Genomic DNA, 15,507 nt, shown 5'->3' on the forward strand with positions numbered 1-15,507 from the left:
CCAACACTAGCTACAAAGTGAACTAGCCCTCTTTGTTAATGGGGTTGTCTGAGAAATAATATGACTTACTGCATGGTTCAGCCCATGCAGAAGGTTTGTGGTTCAGTTTTAATGAGTGAATATTAAATATTTTTATTCTTCATTATGGTCACTTATAGCACTAATATTAGACTTTAAATTGAGAATTTCAGAAACCAAATGTCCATTTTTTATATACAGTCTCTGGTTGCTGTGTATGTCTCTTAATGTCAAGGATAATTACATTTATAACACAAGATTTAGTTGTATGAAATTATAATTCATTTTCATATTTGGGATTGAAAAATACATCTTGTTGAAGAAAAAAAATGCATATTGAGCAAGTAGCTTACTTAAGAGACTTCTTTCATCACGTTAGAAATTACAGGACAAAAATATTCTCCCAGAACAACTTTTTATCGTCCCTTTCCCAGAAGGAGAGAAGCAAAATGCCCTCACACATAAAACAGCAACCAGAGCCCCTCAATGTGGAGACCAACGGTTGCATATTTTTCTCTAATTTGTCACCCACTGTACGTGTTTTCATATTAACACGCTCCCCCTGAGATGTACGATTAAATCTCTAAATAATCAAGCCAAAACAAATAGCGCTGTCACCGGCGGTCCGTAAAGGCGGCAGCTTCCCCTCCCGCATGCAGACGCTGAAGACTCCTCGCTTGACGCTCCAGGCTCCTGATTGGTCGAGCTGTTCGGGGGGAAGGGGCGTGGCTTGCGTCTCAGTCCTGGCACCAGTTTGCTCTGCAAGCACCGAAAGGTGGAGAGATTTTCCCCATCACACACTCTTACTGTCAAACACACACGTTCAGCGAGAGACTCGGGACGCATCCACACGGTGAGTTTCACTGTTTTAACGTGATTCGGGACGTGTCATCGCGTTTTCTCTGCATCCTGGCGATGCGCCAGCCTCGCGTGGGCCTTTATAAATGAAATGTAATTGGTGCCATATTTATATTCAGGTCTGCAGGCTGCAGTGGCACGGATGCAGGCCTATATTTAGCTTATGATATGGCGGAATCATAGTCGGAGACATCGCTGTGCGCGGTGTTTCCCATCCCAATGGGGAGAGGATGGTGGGCGTGTGAGGAGGAGAAAGAGTCGGGGTGGCGGGGGGTGAGGGGGGTTCAGTGTCTCATGCAGAGGTCCGTGGATTCTTGTCTCTTTGTTATGGTGGTGCCGCAGAGTCGGGATGATACACCCCTCCTGCTGAAAAATCACTACAAAACAGATTCCTCCGATAGTCCTGCTTTGGCTCCTCATTAGTAAGCCAAGAGTAATTGTAGTGGTCTCAGTGCAGTTAGCCAGCACCTCTGTCATTACAATATTCCTACATGGGACCGTAGTAGGTTTTACATGATGTTTATCTCTATAGTGAAACAGATGCATCTCCAGTACAGCGAAGGCCTTGTTATATAAAGAATAGAAGAGTATCTGATTTTTATACATAGTACCCCCCCAGTCGAGACACATACACACTTACACGCACAGACACACTCTGCATGCTGTGTGTGTGTGGATTAGAGCGCATTGTTTCGTCTATGCTCATTTTTTCTCCTCTAGGGCTCTTTCTGCCTTTTCTCTATCTCACATGTGAACCGCATTGAGCTACAGGACTGTAGACTGTCTGTGGGAATACTATGGGAAAATGGTTGTCTCCATTCTGCACTCAAAGTAGAAATGGATTGAAGGTTCAAGTAAACGGTGCATATCTGCTCTGTGTGTGATAGCTGGAGCCAAAGAAGCTACATGATGCAATGCTGAGTAAAATCTCTAAAGCCGAAGAACGTGGCTGCCCCGTTACATAAAGTGGGCATCATCTGTAGCCTGGTACACGGTACAGAGCATATGTCACTTTGACATGCTCAGTGTGTTTGGGGAGACAGACATCTGAAATAATGTACTCTCATTACACCAGTCAGACTCATCTGACACTGTATTTCAAAGTTGTTGTGTGTTTGTTTATAACTGACATTTCATTAAAAACAGATCGCTGTTTCTGTTTGATCAGTTATTTATTTGCTCTATAGATTGTGAAGATGCAGAAAATCGTAATGTTTAAAAAGGGGAAAAGACTTTGCCATTTGATTGATAGTCACCATGGCCACCAACTCATTTCCAGAGGTTTCTCATATCACTTTATTGTCATTTTGTTGCTGATTATAACAACAACAAACTCATACTACAATGTCACTGCTCCGCATTATCATCTTAAAATTATTGTATATAATATCGTTCAGGTATTTTAATATTGTGATATTGTATTTGACTTAAAAGAGGTTGATGGATCTTTCTTTTCTGTGTTCTGAGTTAAAGAGGTAATTAAGTAAAGTCACATTTGCCAGTATTAACATATAATAAATGGACTGGTTCTTAGAGAGCGCTTTTCTACTCTACTTGAGCACTCCAAGTGCCTTATACACCTTATTCACACAAGCACTTTTTTGGTGTCTAAGTGCTTTCTATCTAACACTGATCAGTGTATTAGGGACAGGCCACTTGGGTTTCAGTATCTTGACCAAGGACACTTTGGCATGCAGACTGGAGCAGCCAGGCATCAAACTACCAACCTTCCAATTAGATGGCCTGTTCTACCTCCTGAGTCACAGCCACTCTTGTATGTAGTCGTAGTCTAAAAATGTAATCCCCGAGATCTAAATAGCCCTAAAGCTGACCCTTAACTACAGCATGTGATTTCTTATTACTAAGACTTGGAAGAATGATTATCAAAATTGTTCTTGGCAATCAGGAGAACCCCCCAAATATTCTAACTGACATACTTTAGGATTAAGTTTATGACAATGAGCAAAGACTGTCATTTAATCTGAAATGACTTAAAATGTCCAACTCACTGAATTGTGAGAACAGGCCAAGTACAATATTTGTATCCAAAACGACCAAAACTTCCAGTGGCTTATTAGTTAAACTGTTCTCATTCCAATGGTGTCATGTTTGGCTGTTTTGTCAAAGCCCCTGGTGTCTCACAGCCCCTGGTGTCTCACACATAGGCGTAAGATATCCTTTGATGATGGTATTATTGGATGCCAAAGGCAAATGCTAAAAACAGGACCAGGAGACTGCAGTTTTTATCTCTTCTCACTTCTTAGCTTTAGGCACCAACACTGCTTACTTAGGTTTAGAAAAAGAACTCTATTTGGGCTAAAACAAACCCATTCAAAGTGTTAACTATGCATGCTAAAAAATAAATGATGCTAAAAGGATAGCCAGTCACCTCAAATTTGACAGTAAGGCTACGTTCACACTGCAGGCGAAAGCGCATCAAATCCGATTTTTTTGACCCTATGCGACCCACATCCGATCATGGTATGACAGTGTGAACGGCGCAAATCCGATATTTTCAAATCCGATCTGGGTCACTTTCGTATGTGGTGCTGAATCCGATACATATCTGATGTTTTAGAAAGCGACTGCTGTTTGAACGGTCATGTCGCATTAAATCCGCCTTTTACGTCACCGACACAAGACTGAAGCCAATTATCAGCGCCAGAGAAGACATCGCGAACGCTTCCTGGCCATCGAGTGTAGATGTCAGTGAAACATACTATTGTACATACTATTGTTTGAGTACTTACGATTGTTTTTTTTGTACTTTTTATATTTTACATTTATATTTATTATTGAAACTTGCACCAAGGGAGTGGCACTCCAATTTCGTTGTACTCTGTACAATGACAATAAAGGCTATTCTATTCTATTCTATTCTAAACTGTTGGGAAGACAACGTAAACATTTTATTTGTACTGTATAATCTGCAGATTCTGACAGAAATCTGCAGCTATCCTTGGAAGCACCGCTCCTCTCTTAAACAGCAATAAGGATCATTATTAGGTTATTTACATTATTATGTAAATAACAAAATAACTTAAAGCAAAAATTGGGAAACGTAAAGTCCGAAGTCTTTATATTAACGGCCATCAGTCAAACAATACTGTTTGCTCTGGGTCTAAACAGAGCGCGTTGTGTGTGACATCTTCTTTTGCGCATGCGGGCCGCTTTGAGCGTTCACACTAGAGCGCGTTTGCTGTCGCATTTTATTTGTAGTGTGAACGAGCAGACAAAAAAATCGGATTTGATCAAAAAATCGGAATTGAGCATTAAGACCTGCAGTGTGAACGTAGCCTAAGAGACCTGAAGAGTGTATATGTGATGAGTTCAGATTAAAACTGAGCTCAGATATTCTAAATCTTTGCAAACAGGAAGTAATTTTTGTAGGTGAGAGTGCAGAGAACTACACAGTCCAAGTAACCGCAGAGTAGCAAATCAGGAGAACATCCAGATTCCAGACCAGGTGCATGAAAATTCCAGATCATGAATATATAAATGAAAAAGGCATGTCAGTTCAACTCCTTTGACTCCTTGAATGTTTGAATCACAGAGATACTAAATGTAAAAAACGTAAGGCCATTTTTTGCCTGAGACTGCTGGCACAGAAGCTAGATGGATTATCAGAGATGTTTTAATGCATGAGCGTTGTAATGATGATGATGCCATAATTTCTGCCTCAGGGATTGGTGGGATTACATCCAATCCCTCTCAAAGGGATCAACCAAGTAGCCCGGAAGTCAGCAGGCACTCAGCTACAGTGGGGCAAAAAAGTATTTAGTCAGCCACCGATTGTGCAAGTTCCCCCACTTAAAATGATGACAGAGGTCAGTAATTTGCACCAGAGGTACACTTCAACTGTGAGAGACAGAATGTGAAAAAAAAATCCATGAATCCACATGGTAGGATTTGTAAAGAATTTATTCGTAAATCAGGGTGGAAAATAAGTATTTGGTCAATAACAAAAATACAACTCAATACTTTGTAACATAACCTTTGTTGGCAATAACAGAGGTCAAACGTTTACTATAGGTCTTTACCAGGTTTGCACACACAGTAGCTGGTATTTTGGCCCATTCCTCCATGCAGATCTTCTCGAGAGCAGTGATGTTTTGGGGCTGTCGCCGAGCAACACGGACTTTCAACTCCCGCCACAGATTTTCTATGGGGTTGAGGTCTGGAGACTGGCTAGGCCACTCCAGGACTTTCAAATGCTTCTTACGAAGCCACTCCTTTGTTGCCCGGGCGGTGTGTTTTGGATCATTGTCATGTTGGAAGACCCAGCCTCGTTTCATCTTCAAAGTTCTCACTGATGGAAGGAGGTTTTGGCTCAAAATCTCACGATACATGGCCCCATTCATTCTGTCCTTAACACGGATCAGTCGTCCTGTCCCCTTGGCAGAAAAACAGCCCCATAGCATGATGTTTCCATCCCCATGCTTCACAGTAGGTATGGTGTTCTTGGGATGCAACTCAGTATTCTTCTTCCTCCAAACACGACGAGTTGAGTTTATACCAAAAAGTTCTACTTTGGTTTCATCTGACCACATGACATTCTCCCAATCCTCTGCTGTATCATCCATGTGCTCTCTGGCAAACTTCAGACGGGCCTGGACATGCACTGGCTTCAGCAGCGGAACACGTCTGGCACTGCGGGATTTGATTCCCTGCCGTTGTAGTGTGTTACTGATGGTGACCTTTGTTACTTTGGTCCCAGCTCTCTGCAGGTCATGCACCAGGTGCCCCCGTGTGGTTCTGGGATCTTTGCTCACCGTTCTCATGATCATTTTGACCCCACGGGATGAGATCTTGCGTGGAGCCCCAGATCGAGGGAGATTATCAGTGGTCTTGTATGTCTTCCATTTTCTGATGATTGCTCCCACAGTTGATTTTTTCACACCAAGCTGCTTGCCTATTGTAGATTCACTCTTCCCAGTCTGGTGCAGGTCTACAATACTTTTCCTGGTGTCCTTCGAAAGCTCTTTGGTCTTGGCCATGGCGGAGTTTGGAGTCTGACTGTTTGAGGCTGTGGACAGGTGTCTTTTATACAGATGATGAGTTCAAACAGGTGCCATTCATACAGGTAACGAGTGGGGGACAGAAAAGCTTCTTACAGAAGACGTTACAGGTCTGTGGGAGCCAGAGATTTTCCTTGTTTGAGGTGACCAAATACTTATTTTCCACCCTAATTTACGAATAAATTCTTTACAAATCCTACCATGTGAATTCATGGATTTTTTTTTCACATTCTGTCTCTCACAGTTGAAGTGTACCTCTGGTGCAAATTACTGACCTCTGTCATCATTTTAAGTGGGGGAACTTGCACAATCGGTGGCTGACTAAATACTTTTTTGCCCCACTGTAGGTATAGTTAACATTTTTGCATCATTTGTAAGGCAATAGGCTTTTCTAGGCTTTTCCACTAAACCAAGCAAACAATATCATTGTAGAGCTTGTCAAACCTTGACTACATATATAAATCGTTTTACAGTGTAGCATTGACAGTAATAATCAGTTGTTAGCTGGAAATGTGTAAGCTCTGTTGTCATTCAGTAAGTCAACAAGTCAGCCAGGCAGAGCTAGTACTGTAGAGATACGATCTAATCATGTTGTAGTTTCTCCAGGCGATATCATAGGCCTGGCTTGTAAAATAAGATAAGATGACCTTTATTAGTCCCACAGGTGGGAAATTTGTTAAAATGTAAGAATTATGTAAAAAATGTAAGATTATGTAACAAAACATGGAGTTATCTCATAATGTTTGTGCCCAGCATGAAACCAGGCGATATGAAGAGTGATAGCATTCTGTAGCCATTAGGTTTTTCTGGAACTTTAAAGAAAATCTATGGACTACAAGATGAACTTCATTTGTTATCCAAAACTATGATGTTTCCTATTTTTTTCTGTTAAGTAAAGAGGAATGGAACAGTGGAAAAGATGACTAGATTACCAACAGTTAGTGGTCTACAAAAAAAGTAGTAACGGTTGTAAATAATATTGCTAATTATTAAAGTCCTACGGTCAGGAGGAGTCCTAGGTAAGGAGCTTCTGGAGTTAAGGAGTTTTCCTTTAACTCTGGGCTTCCGTACACCTCTATGGAAATTTTACCCTATTGTAGCAATTTGTTTAGCTTTTCAGTTCAATTCAATTAAGTTTAATTTATGTAGTACCAAATCACAACAACAGTCATATCAAGTTGCTTTATATTTTAAGATAAGGACCCTACAATTTATAAAGAACAATCCCAATGATCAGACTGTGAGCAAGTACTTGGCGACAGCAGGAAGGTGAAACTCCCTTTCAACAGGAAGAAACCTTCGGCAGAACCAGGCTCAGGGAGGAGCAGCCGTCTGCCACAACTGGATGGGGGTGAGGGGAGGAAAACAGGACGAAAGACGTACCATAGAAGAGAGCCAGAGTTTAATAAGAGCTAATGATTAAATGCACAATGTGTAGTCCTTTCCAACTGATTGCTGTTCTATCTCTAAACACCCATGTTTCAAGGTGCACAAGGGATGTGTATTCACCAAAAACGTTTGGGTAACACAAACACCAACCAGCAGTCAAAATAAGCAACTAGCTGTTGAAAATAGTGTGAATACTAGCTGAAATGTCAGACCAAATAACATTAATAATAAGGATAAAATTACCGTAGGTAAATTATCAGATAATGAAACAGCTAATGAAAGATAATACTGCTTTTTGTATGCTGGCTTATAAGCCCTTGGTTTGTGTGACAAATTTGGGTTTACAGCTTGCTGCATTGCTTTTAAGTGACAACACAAGTCAAATAATGCAGCTGTGTTACTCACACATGGAAAATAAACTGTCTATCAAATTCCACAAACTTTCATCTTGATGCGTTTCAAAACATTATGTTAAGACTAACTGTAAATCCACTGAAATGGAAATTGTGCTTGCAGTCTCACTCCTGCTTAGTGATGAATTCACAGTGAATTAACTTTTCATTAATTCTATATATTTATAAGTTTCCCCCCTCTGAATATTTTAATGTTATCCAGTCAGCTTTTCACTTTGCTAATATATGGATCCACACCAGTCACTTTGAGAATTCCTCTAAAGACTTTCAGCAAACTTCACTATACTTCATTTATTATTGAAACCAATTTTATTGCCAGATTGGGGACAAGGTGCGTTAACTTCCCTCAAACATTTATTATGTCTGATGAAATATATCAGTCACTGAAAGAAACATTATTGTTATGTAGTGTTTTAATCCTGCACACATGTTATCCGCTACTGGAAATATCAGGTTATGTGCTTTGATTGTACTGTTATCTTCAAATTATTTGGTTCATGTGAGGATTGGTGAGGAGGTGACCATGTTAAGCAGTATGAACATAGACCTGGTGCTGCTGCCTTATTTGTGGTTACCATAGTGATCTGCCTTGGTTAAAAGTGGATCACATTAAAGCACTTTTCCTGCTTTGTGAGACAGATCTTTTAAGAGAAATGTCGTTGCTAAATCTCAAAATAAACAGCTCAGTGCATTTTTAAAGGTTGATTGATAGCTGTAACTTCAAGATGGAAAGAGCAAAGAGCTTAATTGGTCAACCTCTAATAGTTAGCAAGACAGCAGTTCTTCTGTGAGGACTGTCAGTTTGCTTGAGGGCTTGGCGTTGAACAAAAGTGCTTCAAATGGGAATGCACACCAGATAACACTGTGTATGAAACCTTTAGAACGGGAAAGGCCGGTGTTGTATTGGATGTTAAAGTACTTGCTGTATATGATGATCAGTCCCTGTTACATCCAGGGTATCCAGTGGCATCTGTGCATTGACGGATGGGTTAACATTATAGATTGCATTTAAACAGAGCCTTTAGGATTACTAATAATACCATTACTAGTAACTCAATTATCCATTTACTAATTTACACATCATGATCTTTATCAGATCACCCAGATGAACTACTTAAATGTGACCAAGGTAAATACCAACAGATATCAAGCACAGAGCAAAAATTATTGTCCATGTAGCCTTTGGAGTGAGCCAACTGTACAGTAGAGGTTCAGTGAATAGATCAAACAATGGCTTCAGAGGCAACAACAAAGGTCAGTTTTTCCTGTGGAGAAAAGAGGCGGAGATTCAAATCAGACCTGACATCATGTGGCAGTTGAACCAGGAATGATGGAAAACACTGTGTCCCTTTCTCATCTTCATATTCATCCTTCTGAGAGCTTCCATTATTATGTGTTCATGATTTGAAATAAGCAAAGGTTATTTCTGTCCTACTGAGCTTAAGATCAGACCAGCCATCAGCCAGTACAGCAGAGCGAGGCAGGAATGAGTATAAAATGTCCCCTTCATTTAAAGCATCAAAACATGCACCCTGCTCCCAGGATGTAAGCAAGAGTACATTATTTAAACCCAAAGTCTGGAGTGCAGTCACAGTTCATCCCAGTTAAATGTTTGGGTGCAGAAAAATGTTAGCTGCTCAAAATAAGATGAAATTTATCCAATCCTTCCATATCCATCCAGTCACAATGTTTATTTTTAAACAATAAAATAAACAAATCTCAGTGGTCCGAAACGCAGTGTATTCACTGGCTGAGTCATCCCTAATGGCTTTTCAGTTAAATGGAACCGCAGTTCTGAATACAAAAGGACACATGAACTCAATGTAATTGTTCCTCAAACTGAATTCATTATCAATCACATGTCACTAAGCACACGCAGTATGCTTAGATGAGTGACTACTGTGTTGTCACTCAATTAGCCGAGTCCCATTTTGAAGCCTAAGATGAGCATTTTTGCTGTTGCTGCTTGTTTTTGCAAACAGACGTGATGAATTGATCTGATAGTGAAACCACACATTCACTAGCTATTGATTTGTGACCTCTCAGTCACAAGCTTGGTTTGATGTTTGACATCATATGACAGAATATCTCTTGAAGTTGGATTGCAAACTTGGAAACTTTATTGGTAACTACTAGCCTAACACAAAGACATTTCTTATTTGACTGTCAACTGCTTAGTTTAAATGTATCAAGCTTTCATTTATGAAAAGATGAATGTGACTATGGCCATTTACAGTTCAACATTTTTACTTTTAGACTTTACTAGAGTAGCTTTGCATGACTCACAGTTCAAAATAAACCTTATTCTTACTCTTGGTACCATTTCTTAAGTAATCATCCATCTAAAACAAGATGTTAAAGCTCCCTTTTTTCCTCTCTTTAGGCCAAATTCTTGCTAGTACATAACATGTAGCTGTGCACACAAACTGGCTGTCTTAGCCATATCCTCTCTTTTGACATCATACTGAACAAAAAAGTAAAAAAAAATACTGAGCCAAGTTTTTACAGTCTAATGAGCCTCTGCTTTTTTCTGCCTTTTGCTATTTGTGCATACATCAACCTCATTATTAAACCTTGGCCATGTTTAAAACGAACCTCCACCACTGAATCAGTATATATGTCTCCAGAAAAAAAAGCACAAGCATAATAGTCCCACCTTAATGGACCAAGAATGAAAGAAAGTAACAGAAACAGTGCTCTGTTGAATGAATGTGCTACAAAACACAGAAAGAAAAATCTATGAAATCAGAGTATGCACACAGCAAGAAAAAAGTGAGATGGAAAGATACAGTATCATTTCATGCAGATCAGTTTCCATTTGTTCTCCTCTATTCAACTTCACCAGCTCATATCATCTGTGCACTTCTTGTTTTCTTGAGTACCTTGACAACACACAAACACACAGAAACTGAAACACAACACAAAGTCACACTTGACAGGTTTGCGCAGTTAGTAATCTGGATTTAGCTGACTTGTCTGCACCTACCCTCATATACTGGAACGTGTGTGCGTGTGTGTGTGTGTGTGTGTGTGTGTGTGTGTGTGTGTGTGTGTGTGTGTGTGTGTGTGTGTGTGTGTGTGTGTGTTATCAGCGGTAATATAAACTGCTGCTCATCAGAGACAGTCTGTGCATGTATGTGTGTGGGTGTGTCAGAACTTGTGCCCATCAAGGAGGAGACAGTGAGGAGCTGCTGAGTCACCATGGCGACTGGCTGGGCAGCCATGACAGGATTTTGTTAACACGTTTTGATGGCATGAGTCTGAAAAACAGAAACCTTCTTATATCACTGATATGATGTTTTTGTCCTGATTCTTTAATCAATGAGAATGGTTCTTTATAGTTACCTATAGGGCTGCCACGATTTGTCGACTAGTCACGATTACGTCGACTATCAAAATCGTCGACGACTGATTTAATAGTCGACGTGTCGTTTGAAACTTTGTAAGATCGCAAAAGACGCAGGAATAAGTGGCAGGATTTAAGAGTGTAATAACGGACTGAAACAGAAGATGGCAGCATTGCATGTACAAGGATGTCACCTACCGTTAAACCCCGAAGAAGAAGAAGAAGAAGCAGCTGTGTCCCAGAATTCATAGCGCGGCCCAGCGCAGTTTCCAACAATGGCGGCAGCTAGTTAGTTTTAATGTTACTCTTATTATTCTTTCTGGGTCACAAAATAAACGTTTAACATATTTTCAGGCGAGAATGTAGCTGTGTAAACCTCAAATATCTGCTCAGTTTATCAGGACACCACATATTTTCAAAAGCGCTCCAACGTTTTCGGAGACATCTGTTACCCACTAGCTCGTTAGCGAGCCGGGGGCTAGGCTCACTAGCGCCGTGAGAACACCGGACTCCCCACAAATCGTTTTCAAACCCACCGCTGTCTTTCGCTACTCAGGTTAAATATATATGAGTCACTTAGATAACTTAAAATGTTATTGTTTGGCTTTTTTTTTTTTAGTATTTTATTTGTTCCTGAGTAAATCAGTTTGTCTGAGATTAAAGTTATAGTTTTTGCACAGCTGAATAAACGTCAAGCAGACAGCTGATTATCAGAAGTGTGAGATGCTCCAGAATCTACTCCAGTGTCCTGTTATAGTTTAGATAGCAAGGAGTTTATTAAACTTCACCGAAACAATCTGCAAATTTCATAAAAATTTAACAAACTATCATCTTGTCTTTACTTTTAGTGAGCACAGACCTTAAACACTTAAAGCTGTAAGCTAATGATAGTTATATAAGAGCAGATGCTGCTGGTGCAATAAGCTGTAGTTTTACGTCTAATGGATGATGATCTGATTAGTCGACTAATCGCAAAAATAATCGGTGACTAGTCGACTATCAAAATAATCGTTTGTGGCAGCCCTAGTTACCTACATGTTTCCTGTTTTCATATCACATTGTTTTCCTGCTGTCTGGACCAGGGTTTTAATAGTTTTGCAATTTTCATTAGTTTTTATTTTTATTTAGTTTTGACTTCAGATTTTCAATTTTATATCAGTTTTAATTAGTTTTTACCAATTGTTTGCTAGTTTAGTTTAGTTTTAATTTTTTTGAAAATCCTTAGTTTCAGTTTAGTTTTGATTAGTTTCAGTTATAGTTTTAGTTGTGTTTGCAATAATTAAGTGTAACAAAATCCCAGTTTCATCATATCAGTCATTCTCTTCTGCTTATCCTTGGGTATGTTGCTATTCCAGCTACCATACCCTGCACCCTGGACAGGTCGCCTGTCTGTCGCAGGGCTAACACGCAGAGACAGACAACTCACATTCCCACCTATGGGTTCTTTAAATAAATAAATAAATAAATAAAGGCAGATGAACAACCATTGATACCAGGCAACTATAAAATGTATATCTTGGCCCCAATGAGACTATTAACTCTTGCGGCACCGGGTGTTCGTAATTTTGGTTCAAGTGAATTGATAAACTTTTTGAAGGCAATTGACTCACACAGTTATGTAGATGTCCCCGTCCTGTTGTCTCGGGATGCATCATGCTGCCTTGCCTGGGGTTAGCTTCTGTTTCTGGTGATGAGGTTTGAGTGTGCTCCCTTACCTTCTCAAGGTAAGCTAGGTTAGCCTTCTTGTGTGAGCTTTTCAAGTGCACTTTAAGGTTTGTGGGATTTTTTTCCTTTAGAAATGTCCCTCATAATTTGTCTCTTTCCACTACAAGACACTTCATCCAAAACACAGTCATATTCAAAGTAATCCCAAATTGGACTCTGGCGCTTTCTCCCGACTTTTCCTGACACGATTCTGCGCGTGGACGGAGCAGCAACACAGACGACTCGACTAACGTACTGCCACCTGCTGGCATAATGAGACAGCAAGAAAAAAATCTGGAAACTAAACTTCATCTTCACCCTTGACTATTGTATGACACACACACATCAATGAAAACTAAACACATTTTTGCTATAAATTCAGTTAATTTTAATTAGTTTTGTGAACGCTCATTACAGTTTTAGTTAGTTTTCCTTCTTTTGTTTTTATTTTTATTTCCGTTAACGAAAATGTTTTTTCACTTCTAGTTTTCGTTATTTCGTTAGTTTTCGTTAACGATAATAACCTTGGTCAGGACCATGCGTTTGTCACACCAGGTTTTATTAAAAACATAAAAGGAGAAAAGCAAGAAAACATACGTAGTATGATGAAACCACGATTGAACTGGTATTTCTTTCAGAGTCAACATTTCTAAACCAGTTAATGGACTCTCAGACACATTTCAGCTCTCTAGATTACTTGCTCCCAATTAAATTAGGGAACATATTTATCCTCCACATCTGCCAGCTTTGTCATCTAGCTGTTGAGAGGAGCTGCCCTGTCATTGTGGGACAGATCCCTGCTTGGCATGTAACCACGCAGATGAAATCGACTTTGTTCACCGAGTAGTGAGTGTGGATGAGCTCCTTCTATTTCCCTAAAGCTGCACATAGCAATTTGTAACTACTTATTAGAACTTATTTAACCTCAGATGTTACTGCTTGCTGTGGAGTCATCATTCAAATGACTTGCTTCACATTAGATATACAGTAGTTGTTTGATCGTTCATTAATATGAAAGTTTAGATCAGTAGAGCTTCAAAATACATATGTGCATTGTGTTTAGATTGATGATATGGCACCATGTGGTTAGTCTCCAATAGAGATTTGCAGCTGTGATGGTGGAAGAGCATACAGCCCACTGTCCCTTAACAGACGTTGTTGTTTTTTTTATTACTTTGAGCCAGCTGTTTTCCTACTTTAAGGTACAGATACATCAATCAAGTCATGTTTAGTTCCATCTGAAATACACACCTTGTCTTAAGGTATTTGATGTCACTAGTACAAATCTCATACCAGTGTTAAATGAGTTTATGTTTTGTTCCATTTGCGTTTTTGTTTTTTTGTTTTGTTTTTTTGTGCAAAGTGCAAATCTATATGAAACAGGTCGATGGAGATGCAGCCAGGATTCAAATTTGGTGGAATGCAATGTCAAACCAAATTACAGTGTCCTTCTTGATCTTAGATCTGGAAAATGACAATAAATTCAGTACACACATTTTCCATTATTCTTTTTTCTTATTACTCCTACTTTCAATGTCATGGAAAGTGCTGCTACAGCAGCGATGTGCTCCTCTACTTTTTTGTGAATGAGCCTGGATGCACAGATGTGTATGAATATATGTGCTATGTTGACTCATAAAATCTCATAATAAACCAGAATCCTGAATATAACAATGTGTTGGTAACTGCACTTAATACTGTAGCTACAAATATTTGTGGTCTTCTAAGCCAAACAGAAGTGCAAATGCATATGATTTTTTTGCCATTTTTAGCCACCAACGAGCACAGTGAATGTGGGAAAGTGTATCTCCCCGGGGCCACTAACCTCTCCATTCACTGCTGTTACATCATTAGCACAGATTTAGATATTGTACTGTGAGTCATCACAGAGCTGAATTGACCTACAGCTTAGCTGAAAACTGACTTGTATCTTTCTGTGTAATGAAAACAAGTGTTTTCTAGTCTATGGTGAGATGATAACTTGACCAGATGTGTAACAAAATCAGAACTGTATTCATTCCAATTTTGTAAATCTATTTTAACCCACATACAGATGAGAAGTGAATGAAAAAAAAAAAAGGGGGGCTCGTCCCTTTTCGTTCGTGTGATTGGTTCGTTTCCTTTTTGCGTTTGTGGTGGGGGGGAAAACGTCGTGCGCGAGTTTTGCGGCTCTGGAGTGCGCGGATGCGGTTGGGTGTCTGCGGAGTTGTGTTTTCCTTTTTCGCTTTGCTCGTGATGTCGTTTGACATGGATGATTTTGCGCAACGTCCCTCCATTGAAAAGTTGGAGCGGTGCACAAAAGCAGATTTGTTGGTAGTGGCTAACTTATTCGGGGTGGATGTTCCGTTGAATGCTAAGAAGGCGGAAATTAAACACTGTTTGGTGGAGAGACTGGTGGACAGGGGAGTGTTTGGGGGGCAGAAAACTCCTGCACCAGGAGGGACCACCTCATCAGCCTTTGGTTCGAGTTCTGCATCCGCATTAGGAATACCAAGGGATTGTGGTCGGTATAAACAATCACAGGCGAGGGACTGCCACCGACATACACCTCGAAATGCTGCAATGCGAACAGCAGAGAGAGGGCCTCTTTCTCAATCGTGCTGTACCCTCGCTGATGGACATTGAATTTCGTTGAGAAATAGCCGATTGGGTGATCCACACCATGATGGTCTTCCTGCAGCAATACGGCACCTGCCCCGTTTGCACTGGCGTCCACTTCCAACTTAAAAGGGTGTGCAAAATCAGGGGCGGCCAGCACTGG

General features: G+C 40.1%; 1 protein-coding gene across 5 annotated transcripts in view; it reads left to right on the forward strand.

Annotated features, from left to right (window-relative positions):
- Positions 1-737: 737 nt before the first annotated feature.
- The window catches only part of LOC147331912 (uncharacterized), a 133,338-nt gene continuing 118,568 nt past the window's right edge, over positions 738-15,507 (forward strand). For all 5 annotated transcript variants that reach the window (XM_086288245.1, XM_086288247.1, XM_086288248.1 and 2 more), the window contains exon 1: positions 738-871. The gene's annotated coding sequence lies outside the window, so the exon portion shown is untranslated. The remainder of the gene's footprint in view (positions 872-15,507) is intronic.

Source organism: Aulonocara sp. 'chitande type north' Nkhata Bay, linkage group LG4, assembly GCF_057382095.1.
Source record: "Aulonocara sp. 'chitande type north' Nkhata Bay isolate Kocher_YH1m ecotype deep benthic linkage group LG4, A_spYH_male_GT1.1, whole genome shotgun sequence".
NCBI lineage: Eukaryota > Metazoa > Chordata > Actinopteri > Cichliformes > Cichlidae > Aulonocara > Aulonocara sp. 'chitande type north' Nkhata Bay.